The 14,384-nt window shown below is 47.6% G+C and overlaps 1 protein-coding gene across 3 annotated transcripts in view; it reads right to left on the reverse strand.

Moving 5' to 3' along the window:
- Positions 1 to 14,384, reverse strand: part of ERCC6L2 (ERCC excision repair 6 like 2) — a 1,253,563-nt gene that overhangs the window by 610,346 nt on the left and 628,833 nt on the right. The window lies entirely within an intron of this gene.

Below are 14,384 nucleotides of genomic sequence, written 5' to 3' on the forward strand. Positions count from 1 at the left end.
ACCAGCTCCTTCAGTTAAATAAACTTACCAAAATATACTCTCTACGTCCCGTCTTGTTTACGTGGGAACTTTAAACCCTGATTTCAGGGAGAGCAGGCAGGCAGGCAGGCTTTCAGTTAGTCTACCATTGGTAATAAAGAGAGCTGCCTTCCTTTTATCCATGTTTGATATACATTCACCAAGCTCATGGTGTGCCAACATTTACACAGAAGGTAGAAGGGTATTATCGTAGCGGGTGGCACCTATATCATCTTCTTTTATGAGTCATGGTGGGATATTATGTCAGGCTATGTTAAATAGATTAATTACAGGCTAGAATACCCCAGGGTGTCTTGATGCTGTCTACAAATGTGACATGAAGAGTCAGGGAGGAGGAATTTATAAAGAATTGAAAAACCAAGTCTTGATGGTCTTTCTGAAAGTCAAGAGATTAGAAGAAATTTTGATGAGCATAGGAAGCTCATTCATGCTTTAGAAGCTCCGAGCACAAAGCTGCAGCCACCCCAAGCCACACATTTGAATCTGGGCACAATCACGGATTTGGCAGAGGAGGATCTTAAGGGTCTGTTTGCAGTATGCCAGTTGAAAATTATTTTTAAGAACACAGGCCCTTGATCGTGTAGTGCTTTCTATACGATGCACAGCGCCTTGAAAGTAATTCTCTGCCTGGTGGGCAGCCAGTGCAGCTTCCTCATGGGTCTGGACACCGAGTGGTGCTTAGGGACCTTGAGTAGGAGATGGTCAGTGGCGTTTTGTAGAGTTTGGCGTTTGTTGAGCACATGTTGATGTGCATTCAAGTACAGATCGTTACAGTAGTCAAGCCTGGATAGCACATGGGTAGGTGACAACTGTTTTCTGAAGATGATGTGTGATGAAAGGGAGTAACTTCTTTATCAGCCTAAGGGTGTAGAAAGCCCTGGATGTAACAGCATTAGCTTGGTCGGAGTATGACAATTTGTCATTAATCAGGACACTCTGGTTGTGAATTTTTCTGCTGACAGGAGTGGGAAGGGGGCCCAGGTCTTGGGGCCACCAAGCGGGAGTCTAAAATAAAAGCTGAGCTCCCAAGAGCAGGACCACAGTATTTCCTGAGTTGAGCAGTGAGCAGTTCTCAGACGTCCAGTGGCTGACGGGCAGCATACATTTCAGAAACTGGTCCCTGTGCCGGGCTGCTCACTGGACAGGGAGGCGACAATTTGAGTATCCTCAGCATAGAAAGTGAGGGAAAAGCCAAAAGATTTAATTAGCTAAGCCAGTGGGGTGACAAACATGAGAAAGCGTGTGACTGAGCAAGGACCCCTGGAGGACCCCGCAAGGGAGAGAATAAGGATGAGAGACAACATTATGCAGATGAACTGACTGTTCACGACCATGAAGGAATGAGCGAAGTAGGCTCCATGTGGTGCCTGTGATACCGAAGTCAGCTAGGCGAGCCCGCCGTCTGCCATGGTTGACGGATTCAAATGGCACCGACAAATCAAGTAAGATCAGGGCTGCCTTGCATCCCTGATCAAAGGGCATCCTGATCTCTTCTGTTGCCATTTCCGTACTGTGACCAGAGTGGAAACCAAACTGGGAAGCATCCAGTAGATTGTGGGCTTGAATGAACTAAACAAGTTGAGTATTCATTACTTTCTCAATAACGTTGGCAGGCAGGGGTAGACAGGAGATGGGACGGTAGCTGATTGGATCCAAAGGGTCCAGCAAAGATTTCTTTAGGAGAGGAAACACTGAAGATTTCTTCCAGATGGTTAGGAAAGAGCCAGACTGAAACATTAGACAGAATATATCGGTCAGTGTAGGAGTGAGTGTCTTGGCAACAAGCACAGAAACCCTGAGTGAACAGGCGTCTCCCTGGGATCCAGATCTAGCAGATTTAACCAGCCTGTGAATAACTTAAAGGCAGGGTCAGCCAGTGTAGGGCTAGGACAGGTGGAACTGCAGTGGGAGAGAGTGCTTGTGGTGGAAAAAGTGTTGGTGATGTTCTCTACTTTCTGAAGAAATAAACTGGCTAAAGAGTTGCAAAAGGATTGGCTGGAGTACGTGGATTGCATTGCTGAGTAAGTTGCAAGCGTAAAAACAGTTTGGACGAGTTCCTTGGTGAATTCTTAGCTGATTCAATTCTATTGGTAAAATAGGCTTTTTTGTCTGAGTATTCTGGATCTATAAATGCTCAAGCACTTCTTATATTTGACCTTTTCAACGTGATTGTACTCTAGTCTCCACTTTTTCTCTTGCGTCCGGCAACTCTGCTTGAGAGCCCTTAGACTCAGGATGTATTTATCTGTGCCATCTGACTGGCCATAAGGCTCTAACTATTTTCTGCAATGACAACTTCCTCCATGTTCTACAACAAAAATGGCATTATATTCTCAAGCAGATTGTGAGTCTCTAACTTCTCATATCTGAATGGGCAGAACAGCGGTTGTTGCAGAGAGGTCTGTAACAGCACCAGCATACACAGTACTCATAAACACAGTTATAGAAGAGTTGAGAGATAGCAGATGAGGTAACTGATATAAAAACTGCCATGGGAATGAACCACTGGATGTGGTGGTCGTAATGGTGGTGGATGTGCTTCTTGCTGTGGAGATATCGGCGCCTCTCCCAGATGGCCGCATCGGTCACCACTGTTAGTTCTGGTTGAGGAAGCGAGAGAGATCTGCTGCTGACCCACCTGGTCTGTTAACCACCACTACAGTTGTTTTGCAGTTCTCTCCGAGATCTGGACGTAGTCGGAAAGATTCCTCTGATGCTGCGCCCTCTGTAACCTCAGGTCCCATTGGAGAGCCCGCATATGCCACCTGGCATTATCCACCAGCAGATTTCAGAAGGCCATGAGGCCCAACAGCCTCAGGGTCAGTCTCACCAAAATCTGGTATAGAGGCTGAAACATCGGTATCATGGCCTAAATATCCCGAACTCGCTGCACGGGAAGATAGGCCTGAAACTGCACTGTGTCCAGAACAGCTTCGATGAGGAGTCAGGTGTGACTCCGGCACATTGATAGTGAACCCCAGCGAGTGCAGGAGGTCTGCCGTAGTCTGGAGGTTGGAAACAACAGCTTGGAGCGAGCCCACCTTCAACAGCCAGTCGTCGAGATAGGGGAAGATTGAAACCCCTGATCTGCGCAGATAAGCTGCGACCACCGTTATCACTTTTGTGAACACCGAAGGGCACTGGTGAGGCCAAAGGGCAGCACGGTGAACGGAAAATGCTCATGGCCAACGGTGAGCCGCAGGTAGCGCCTGTGCGCTGGCAGAACAGGGATATAAAAATAGGCATCCTGCAAGTCCAGCACCACCATCCAGTCCCCAGGGTCGAGGGCAGACAGAACCTGAGCCAACGTGAGCATTGTGCACTTCTCCTTCTGGAGGAAGCGGTTAAGGGCCCAGAGGTCTAAGATGTGACACAGGTCTTTGTCCTTTTTGGACACCAGAAAGTAGCGGTAGTAGCAACCACGACCTACTTCTGGCATAGGTACTCTCTCTATTGCTGCTTTGGCCAAAACGAGAAGCGCCAAATGATCCTCCAACATGCGGTTGAAAGATGGTGGCACGGAGGGAGTGGTAGTCTCGAAGGGGAGGGAGTAGCCCCTTCATACTATTTGCAAAACCCACCTGTCTGACATGATGGAGTGCCAGTGGGGAAGGTGAGGGCGAAACCTGTGGGTCACTGGCCTTTGATGGGCCTGAAAGGTCACACTAGGAGGGTTTGGAGGCTGCCTCGGGGAGGGGAAGGGTGGACTGTCCACCCCGCTGGTTCCCAGACCCGCGAGATTTCTGGATCCCTCGTCTGCGGCCACACAGAGGTTGAGCAGCTTGCGTGAGCCAGTGGCTAAACTGGGCCAGATGTGGTAGGGTGCCCCATCCATAGCCACGAAAGGGGTGAAAGGCAGACTGCAGGGAACGGGAAGACGAGCGAGGCCCATGGATCTTGCCCTAGCTCGAGAATCCTTGAAGCGCTCCAGAGCCGAGTCTGCCTTGTCACCAAAAAGGTGACGGCCATAGATGGGCAAGTCCAGGAGGGATGCCTGGACATCCTCCAAAAAGCCAGACGTTCTCAACCAGGCGTAGCGCCGAAGAGCTATAGACGTGGCAATCATTCTGCCCAGTGAGTCGGTGGTATCCAGTCCACATCGAATCGGGAATTTTCCTGCGTCCCTCCCATCTGCCACAGCTTGGGAGAGAACGGGCCGGGCCTCCTCTGGGCACTGAGGCAGCACTTGTGCAACCGTATCCCATATTGTATGGGAGTATCGGCCCAAGAGGCAAACGGTATTCACGGACCGCAGTTCCATGCTGGAGGAAGAGAACATGCGCTTCCCAAGATGATCCAGCTACTTGGATTCCCTGTCTGGGGGAGAAGGGAATGGGCCTTGGAGGAAGAGGCTTGGACTACCATGCTCTTGGTGGAAGGATGTTGGGTGAGGAAAACTAGGTTGCCCGAGGCCAGGCGGTGGCGGCGGGCAATTGTCAGTTCCACAGGAGCCCCTGTGCTGTGCTTGGACCAGGTGCCCAGAAGGACGTCAGTGGGGGCCTCGTTGAAGGGCAAAAGGGGTTCAGAGGAGGTTGCCGCAGGCTGAAGCTCCTCTGTCAGGAGGTTAGTCCTGACCACCACTGAAGGGAGCTCGAGGACCAAGGCCTCAGCCGCCCTTTGCACCAACACAGCATAGGACGCTCCCTCCTCCGTAGCCACGGTAGGGGGAGAAAGCATCCCAAGGTCTCCAGAAGTGTCCAGACCACTGGCGTCACCCAGGTCCTCTCTCCAATTTGACTCTTCAAGCTGGTCTGCTAAAGGATCAGATGACCCCTCCCAGTCCTCATCACCACCCTCTGGGCGATAGGGAGCACCAGGGATGAACAGGGGAACAAAAGTGCCCTCCGGCTCCTGTTCCATCTCGGGGATGAGGATGGGGACAGCGTCTGCCGGGAGCACAGACGACGTCGGAGGCGTCATCACTGGGATCGGCACCGGGGAAGGTTGAGTAAGATCTAAAGGCGTAGATCCGGATCCAGGCCTGGATCCACGGGGCCCGCAGGAGCCGCAGGTATCAAAGACCCAGGACCCCAAACCGGCCCCACGGGGCCTGAAAGTGCACCAGCGGAGTCGGCCTGCCCAAAGATATGGTGGAGGGCTTCATAGAGCGTACAAAGTTGGGCTGGGGACGCCTCGGCTCCTGGAAACGGGGGGAAGCGCAGAGTCGTCCCTGAATCGGGTCCTGCATCACGTCAGCCGACCAACGGAGAGCCGGCGAAGAGCGCCAGTGCTTCTTCCCCTTCTTCTTGTGCTTCGACTTACCTGAAGTCTTCGAGGACTAAGAGTGCGAAGAGGTGTGGGGGCTCCGCGATCTGTCTTGAGACCTTCCCCTCGAACTAGACTGGGAGCGACGCAGAGCCGACTATTGGGCCTCCAAGAGCTTTCGGGACCGCTCCGGCAAAGACTTAGGAATAATGGCCAGGCAGTCAGAGCACGACTGTAGGTCGTGGTCTCGCCCGCACTCCAGACACCAAAGTCACATGAGTTGTGGATCCGACTCCAACATCAGCCTGCGAAGGGCCCGCAAGGCTTGAAGGCGGTTCGATGATCAGTCAAACTTCGCGCACCAGGAGTCAAAGACTCGAAATAGAGGTTGACAAAACGTTGCTAAAGTTTAGTCAAAAAGGACCCAAGGTGTAGTTCTCTCCGGATCTGCGCTAGGCTGGCCGGGAAAAAGAAAGAACTGATGTCAGCGTGCAGGGGCGGCATCTAAGTAGACACCGCAACGTCATCCCGGTGACCACAACGCCGACGGCAAACGCGGAGTCGACTAACGCCACCTACCGACACACAGGGATACTGCTAAGAAAACAAATTCTCCGGATCCAGTCTGACGCCTGGGAGTAATTCTAAGGTAAGGAATCTATAACTGTCTCTTTCAGATCCACCTTTTATCAATGCAAACATTTAGTACAGACAATCAGGTGCTGAACATTAGGAAAATGGCCATATCCAGCATTATGCAGAAAACATTCCAGTCCTGACAAGCAAACGTCACTATCTTAATCAGCATATTCAAGAGATAAGGATATTTTCACACAAAATGGTACAGTGAAAAAAGTTAAGTTCTCATTTCACAGAACAGCAAAATGATTTCATTTCACTATTATTCAGTAAGAAAGGGTCTAAAGAAACAATTCAAAATCATTCCAAATCTAAAGACTCCGAACAAGTGGGTTTTTGCCAGACAACTAACATGCTCTATCACTTTGACCCATACCAGGATACAATGTCTATCAGCGTCTTTGGACTCTATTACTACATTAATCAGTTCAATGGTCTAAGTGTTGTGCTGCCAGCTCAGTAACTGTTGCCTTAGTGCGATAAACTATTTAATTAGTCATCAGTAATCAATTTCAGTAAGGTGTCCACCCGAATGTTTAGGAGAAAACTGCTGAACAGATATATCCAGTAATAATAGGATCATCATTCTGGTCATGGATAATTTGGCATTGTGCACAAAGAGGAAAGTGCATAAATACATATACATGCAAGCTAAAACTGTGCTTTTTCTATTTGTTTGATGAGTATACAATCCTCCCTAGATCTAGCCCTGAGGGATCCTGAATGAGCACATGAATCTGAAACACATAAAGGAACCTTCCTGTGGAACACCATTTGGAAAGGTTTATAAACACAATCAATATCAGATTGTAACTAATTCCATTAAATTAATTACCACCACACAATTTGATTATTTATGATGGAAGACAAATATTGTCTAAAAACACTTCATGCTTTCCACTCTCTTTCAATTTTTAGCCAGCAGATATACATTTAAGATAAGCATTTTTTTCAGTTCAATATCCATTAATGTCAGTGTTACAGTCACTTCTAGAATTGCTGCATGGCATACTGAATGATGTCACTGTCTCAGTTCATATCCTTAGGTAACATACCAACAGGCATCACAAACAGCTAATCGTAAAATTTGTGATAGAGCATTTTTCATAGAATAATTGTATTTGGCTAGAGGCTTAAACTTGCATGCATCTTGGAAACATAACAGTTTAAAATCATACAGCAATTGCAATAAGTGAGAATGTGTTAGATGAAGTTTCATACCAGCAATTTTGAAATTTGTGACTCTCCTGAATTCATATATGTTTGCACTTATTTTAATTAAGTTTCTTAATCGATGGTCAAACACGAGCCAGGAATCGTCATCATCAGAAGCCACGGACTCAACATCGTCTCCTACGCGTTCGACACCCAGCTGATCAACTCCCTCACCAACGAACCCACAACCGCCAGAACCAACTTTCGCAAAAGAATGAAGGCAGTCGCTACCTGGATGCAAGAAGGCTGCCTCAAGCTCAACTTGGACAAAACCAAAGCACTCATCCTGGGGCCCACCCCCTCAGCCTGGGATGACTCCTGGTGGTCCGCAGCACTAGGACCCCTCCCACCCCTACGGACCACGCATGCAACCTTGACATCATACTTGACTCCTCGCACTCAATGAACCACCAAATCAATGCAGTATCCTCATCCTGCTTCTGCACTCTCCGTCTACTTCGTAGGACTTTCAGATGGCTCCCCAGAGAATCCAGAAAGACTGTCACCCAGGCACTCATCACCAGGAAGCTTGACTATGGCAACACACTATAAGCCGGTATCACCCAGAAATTGCTCAGGAAACTACAGAACTCCAAAACCCTGCAGCCAGACTAGTCCTCGACATCCTCGCTGCAACCACATGACACAACACCTCCGACAACTCCACTGGCTCCCTATCAACAAGAGAATCACCTTCAAGCTCCTCACACATGCCTACAAAGCTCTCCACAATGCAGGGCCAGAATATCTGAACCACTGCCTTGCCTTCCACACACCCGCCAGACAATTCCGCTCCGCCCAACTCGCCCTAGCCTCCGTCCCATAGATCCACAGGACCAGAACTAGAGGAAGAGCCTTCTACCTTACCAACAAAGACCTGGAACACCCTGCCCCTTCACCTCAGGCAATCTGCACAGTTCAAAAAGGACCTCAAGACCTGGCTCTTCTAATGAACCCCCACACCCAGATGGATAAGCAGCCCCCCCCCAGCACCTTGAGACCCTGACGGGTGAGTAACCACACTCTACAAACCACTGAGAGTCCTGGTGATTTACCTCAAATTACACCCTTCCTACTACTGCACTTAAAGATCATGTTGAACCTTCACACCAGATTCCAAATCTCCATGGCCCTCAAGTCCTAGTCTTGATGGTTATTTTCAAATTATCAACACCATTCTAAAAGAGCACATCAGGCCTCTTTGTCTGTAGCAACCCTCTCTGGTGCTGCACAAGCTTTATACCCACATTTCCCAGAAGAGATGACATTTTCCAAACGTGTTTTCTTTATCAATGGAACCTCAACTGTAGATAATTCTACTATGTATATGGGTGCCGAGATAAGCTCTTGAGACTACATTGGAATATTCAATAAATAAAGAAAATTACCTTTTGAGGGAGTCGAAATGATTCTGATAATTATTTCTTGAGAATTTGATGTTTATTTTCCTGTCTAACTACCACACATGAGGAGATTGTAATAACTCAACATAGGAATGAAAACATTTTGCTTTTTGAAAACTATGTTTTGGTTAGCCATTCAGCAGGATGTTGAAACAAAGATACTGATCTAGCTAATGTATTTAGGACTGAGGAAGGCTAAAATGCAAGATAAGCACCACTCACACTGGTAAAGCTTGAAATAGGCAATACATTATTTGAAGTTTCAACAGATGGTGCTGGAGGGATAAAACACCATAAAGAAATAGGGGCTTACGTCCTTGGGAGTTGTGTCTGTGGCAGTAACATGTGGAAACAGGTGAAGGTAGATTCAGCATTCACCTTTATCTGGTAAAGGCTGTTTATCATATCTGCGACTAGCTGCTTCTGTTGGCCAGATTCATAAATGTTTTTTTTTTCAGATTGCAGCTGTAGTGTGTGATCATGTGCAGTAGGACCCTTGTGGTCCTTGGCGGACTCCTTATAAAGTTACGCAATCTGTTTGGAGGTATTTCTGTGTGTCTTGGTGCGGTCAATAAAGTTTATGATGAAGTGCGTTCAGTTAACGGTTGCATGCTGAAGAATAAAGATGTGTGTAACAGAGCGTGTGTGGCGTGGTCATTTACGTGCTCCAGAGCTGGGGTGGACATGATAACTGGTGACGAGTAGGGGATTCGGGCCCTGAAGAAACAAGATTGCTCTCCCTGAGAGTTTGCTGAGGCACAGCAAACTACTCATGCGTGCCACGTGCACCCAAAGAAGTAGTCTACAGTTGGCACATGTGAAGTCAAAGCACCGCTCTACCTTGTACGACGGTCAATGCCCTACAGAGCAGCACAGTAAGAAAGCCCACCAGAAGCCTGCTGGTAAGGGTGAAAGAAGAGATACTGCACCACAGCATAACACAGAGCCATTGTCCACACAAAGCAGAAATGGTAGATTCCCAGAAGACGATGTCTCTGACGAAAAGCAAATTATGTTTCCGATGTGGATTCTCGTTATCACCTGAAGGTAGACGTCTCGCCATTGGACAGATATGCAAAGGCTGTGGGAAAGAAAGCCATTTCATAATGGTCTGCAAAGTGTAAAAGAAACTAACTGTGTCATGAAAAGAAGAAAAAACGGGTGCCAGAAAGTTTCAGAAGCATTCTAGCAACGCCCACAACGCCAATATCAATTGAGCAAATAGAGACTAAACGAAGTTGCTCGTTATCAAGTTCATCTTCCAAAGCTCTTCAACATCATTATCGAGCGACAGTGAAGAAGATGGATGTGCAATGGTGATGTCAACTGCAGAATGACGTACACATGTAGGACTGGCTGCTTGCAAAGTAGAAAACAAGTCAAAGGGAGATTGCCAAGTGAAGCAGCCTTGCGAAGTGTGTGTAAATTAGCGATGTTATGGATATGTAGATAGCCCTGTCGCCCCATGGATGAAGACAGAGAAGACATTTGTACATAGTGCAAAACAAGACCTTGTACATGACGTTCAGAGCCTTGTGATAATGTTATGCGAAGCTAGAAGTGTAAAGAAATTTAGTTTCAGAATAAAATGCAACACTGTCGTGCACGCAAAAATGTGCAAAAGGTCACAGCTGAATATGTTATTTGTAAGGATAATGTAAGAAATAAGCTGCTTCACTACATGGTCCTTACTTAGGAATATAACAGGACATGTTTACACAGCTGAATGTCGCCAAAGTCTTCTCCCGTCTTGATTGGAACAAAGGGTACCATCAACTCAAGCTGGACGAGAACTGTAGATACATTATTACTTTTTACACTTCTGTTGGTTGGTTTATATACAAAATACTTAGATTTGGTGTGTCGCTGGCTGCAGAAATATTTTAGGATGTCATTTACCGAGTAATTCAACCCCTCACACAAGCTTTTAACTACAGTGCTGATATACTAGTGTTTGAGGCCACACAATAGGAGCATGACAAAGATCTTACACAAGTGTGCCAGCTTCTTGCTGGAGCAGGACTCACTTTAAATGCAGAAAAGGGTGAGTTTCACAAAACCAAACTCAAGTTCTTTGGACATACTTCCTCCAAAGGGCAAATGATTCCTGACCCTGAAAAAGTGCAATCCTTGCCATCCACTTGTTCCCATCAAGAAGTGACCATGCTGCTATCCTTCTGAGGCAAGGCCAGATATTGCTCCAGATACATTTGTGATTTTGCCACGGTGAGTGCCCCATTAAGAGAATTGACAAAGAAGAATGTTCCCTTCCAATGGTCATCTGAATGTGACCGAAGCTTCAAGAAAATCAAGCACGAAATTGAAAATGCAACTAAAATGGCCTATTTTGATACTGAGATCATAGTAGATGGAATCTGGTAGGGTTGGGTGCGATGCTTGATCAACACAACGGACATCCAAATGCTGAGAGACACATTGGGGCTTATGCTAGCAGAAGTACATCTCAGACTTAAAGTGCCTATTCTCAGCCAGAAAGAGACAGCCTGGTTGTAGTGTGGCTTTGTGAACATTTTCGTGTGTTTCTGTACAGAAAGCATACACCCTTGTCACTGACTACCAGGCGTTGCTCACTATTTTCTGAAATCTGAAAGCCAATATGTCCCCTCGGATCGAGAGGTGGGGGTTGAGATAGCAAGGGTATGATTACACTATTGTGTATGAGATGGGGGAAGGATGAAAAACCCAGCAGATTACTTCTCGGGAGTGCTGTTACAGCGTAAAAGTGCGACCTCTAAAGTGGCTGACGCATATATAAATTTCATAGTGAATTATGTCACCCCTGCAGCTCTATCCATTGAGCAGATTATTGATGCTACCAACACAGACAGAGACATACTCACATTCAAGGATATCATTGCGACGCAATGAGGGAGAAAGCATACTCGACCTCTCAAAGATGTCGTTGAATCGAAAAAATGTGCAGGAACAACTTTCTGTCACTCAAGACGATATTATACTAAGAGGTTCAGGAATTGTCATACCCGAGAGCTTGAGGCAACAAGCAATTGAACATGACCACAAAGGACATCATGGCATTGTTGCCACCCAGAGAGTCCTCAGAGACCGAGTGTGGTTTCCTTGCCTTGACGAACGAGTTGAGAAGGAACTGAAAGCATGCCTCCTGTGTAACTGCGTTTCTCCAAAGACCACAAAGTATCCTTAAACTGTGTCTGACCTTCCTAAACAAGCGTGGGAGAAAACTTCAGTTGATTTCTTTGGACCCTTAAACAATGGCCATCATCTCATGGTAGTTATTGATGAGCACTCACGTTTTTGCTTAGTGGAAGATTTACCATCGACCACCCAGGACAAACTCATTGAGAGGCTGGATGATATTTTTGCAGCGTGGGGTTTCCTCCGTGCTCAGGTCTGACAAAGGTCCACCCCTTCAACAGCCGGTGTGGGAGGTATGATTCCATGCACTGAATCTCCTCTGGGAGGCCATCAGTGCTCCCTGTACCAGTCTTCCAGAACCGGCCATCAAGCTAGGGCTGCTGCTGATCAGAGACACGATTCTGCCTTCCTGCTGCTGAGCCAAGCTTGAGCAGGGACAGGTAGGACAATAGACATCCTGTCACAGGAAAGTGTGACCACCTCCCAGACAGGGTTTAGTGTATTGGGGCAGGGTGGGGGTACTTGCCAGCGCTACTAAGACTGCTTGAAGGACACACTTGGTGCCCTCTGTGCATACTCCAGTTCAAACCAGTTCAGAGAGCCGTTGGTTCCCTGCTCTGGCGTGAAACTGGACAAAGGACATGGGAGTATCCTCTCCACTGTCCAGCCCCTCCTTTGGGAGGGACCCCTGAATCAACCCAACACTTTCCTTAGGGTACTGGTTGGTTCTTAGATTCGTCGTGGGGTTCGATTCAAATCCAACTCCGCGTCATCTTCAATCGTCTGGACCACGTTGTGCTGACCGAGTCGGCCTGAGCGCATCGAAATTCGCTTTGGGAAACGGAGACTGCAACCGGGACGACACCATCTGCTCCGAGCCTCAACATCCTGCAAATCCATTACCTCGACCGTGTCCGTGCTCCATACAGGTCCCTCACAGGGCCTGTGGAACATCAAAGACATCCGAAGGAATCTCCATTGGAGTGAAGGAGTGACTCCCCTGCATCTGAGGGCATCGCAACGTAGATGATCGGTTTGCTGATCCTGGGCTCCTACAGACTCCAACAGGCTCCATAACACAGGTGACGGTTCTACAACTCTCTCGAGGCTTGCCCTGAAATCAGACAGAGTCTGAGGCCAGTATCTCTTGTCGGTGCCATTGGAACAGAGTCCCTGTGCACTGTGTCGGCTGGCAATTGCTAAGGCTAGTAGACTCCCATCTCCAGAGATCTTCAGGTTCTCTCGAAGAACTTACTTTATCCCAGTGGGCTCCCCAGGTTTGCTTGGGGCATGCTCCGACTCTTCGCATCTTGGCGAGTCTCTCGGGCCTTGCTGGTCCTAAACACTGCACCTTTTCGCTTGACACGTTGTTTGTGGTTGCAAAGGCTTGTTGGTGTTCTCAAAGGACACCGACCCCTCAACTCTCGACATCCGACGTGGGAAAGCTCATAAGCAGCTCCTGGTTTTCCACGGCAACGCCAGATCCCCACAGCGGCGCCGGATCCACACAGCTGCAGCTTATAGGTCCTCCATCGGTGTGCATTCGTTTTGCTTGCCCCTGGTCACTCCTGAGTGGCATAGACTCTGTCCTCTCTGCTTGCAGGTACATTTGCATCTTGAATCCACCTTTGGGTGCCACTGGACAATTTCACCTTCTTCACGAGCGGCATCTTCCTGCGGTTCCTGATGCCACTTCCCACCTATGCACCTGGCTTCCCGGTGTAGGTATCTTGGTTACTACGGTACCCACGGGTGGGGTGGCTCGCCAACCTTCTGTTACCCACTGGATTTCTTCAGGGTCCACTGGGAAGGGTCCTTCTTTAAAATTGCAACTGCAACTTACCCATTAACTTGAACGGAGCACGTGGTCATGTTCCTACTCTGAACAAGGCCTCCGTGGGGTACCTGGTTACTTACCTTGGGGGGTTCCTAGGGGCCCCAGCACTTCTACGTCTTCTGGGTAGGGTCTTAGCTTGGGTCGTGGTTCGCAACACACTATCTTAGTATATGGTTTGGTCCCCCGGGTGACCACTGTGTATTTCGTGCTACTTACCTGTTGTTTTTGCTAAGTATTGTGTGCATTGTGTATATCTACGGATAGGAGATATTTGTGTTAGTGAGTAATTTATTATAAAATACCTATTTTTATAAATACACTGCGTGGTTCTTTTTCACTTTATCTATATCGATAAGATTATGTTCTGGTAAAACAAGCTGCTTTACACTCCTTCCGGACTAAGCCTGAAGACTGCTCTCCACAGCTACCTCTTAGAGAGCTTTCTAAGGTTGTCTAAGACAACTAAAATCACCTTACGGGTTGTATGGATTAGTGCAGGGTGCTACACTTACATAAGTGAGCACCATATACTAAGCCAGCTTCTCACATTGATGGTAGCGGTGGTATTCAAGCCTGCATTGTTTCAGCAGTTAATCTTAGTGTGCACTAATTGAAAAAACAGCTCTAGCATTAGGCACATATAAATACAGCTTAGAATAAGTAAGTTCTACTGATGGGTAGTTAAGGGTCTAGCACAACCCTTTCTCCAACCTCAGAGAGTTTAGTTTCCACAAGGATAGGTAGATGCAACACCTCACTACACCTAGAAACATGTCTTTAATATGGGATCCTAGTGCCCCCCAGGTTACTAGATACAGTGGTCTCACGTTCCAGGAACTGAGAACCCTGTGTAGATCTAGAAAACTGAAGACAGGGAGTAATCCAACCACTAAGCACCTCTTAAGAGTTGC

Source organism: Triturus cristatus, chromosome 2_1 (genome assembly GCF_964204655.1).
Source record: "Triturus cristatus chromosome 2_1, aTriCri1.1, whole genome shotgun sequence".
In the NCBI taxonomy this organism is placed as follows: Eukaryota; Metazoa; Chordata; class Amphibia; order Caudata; family Salamandridae; genus Triturus; species Triturus cristatus.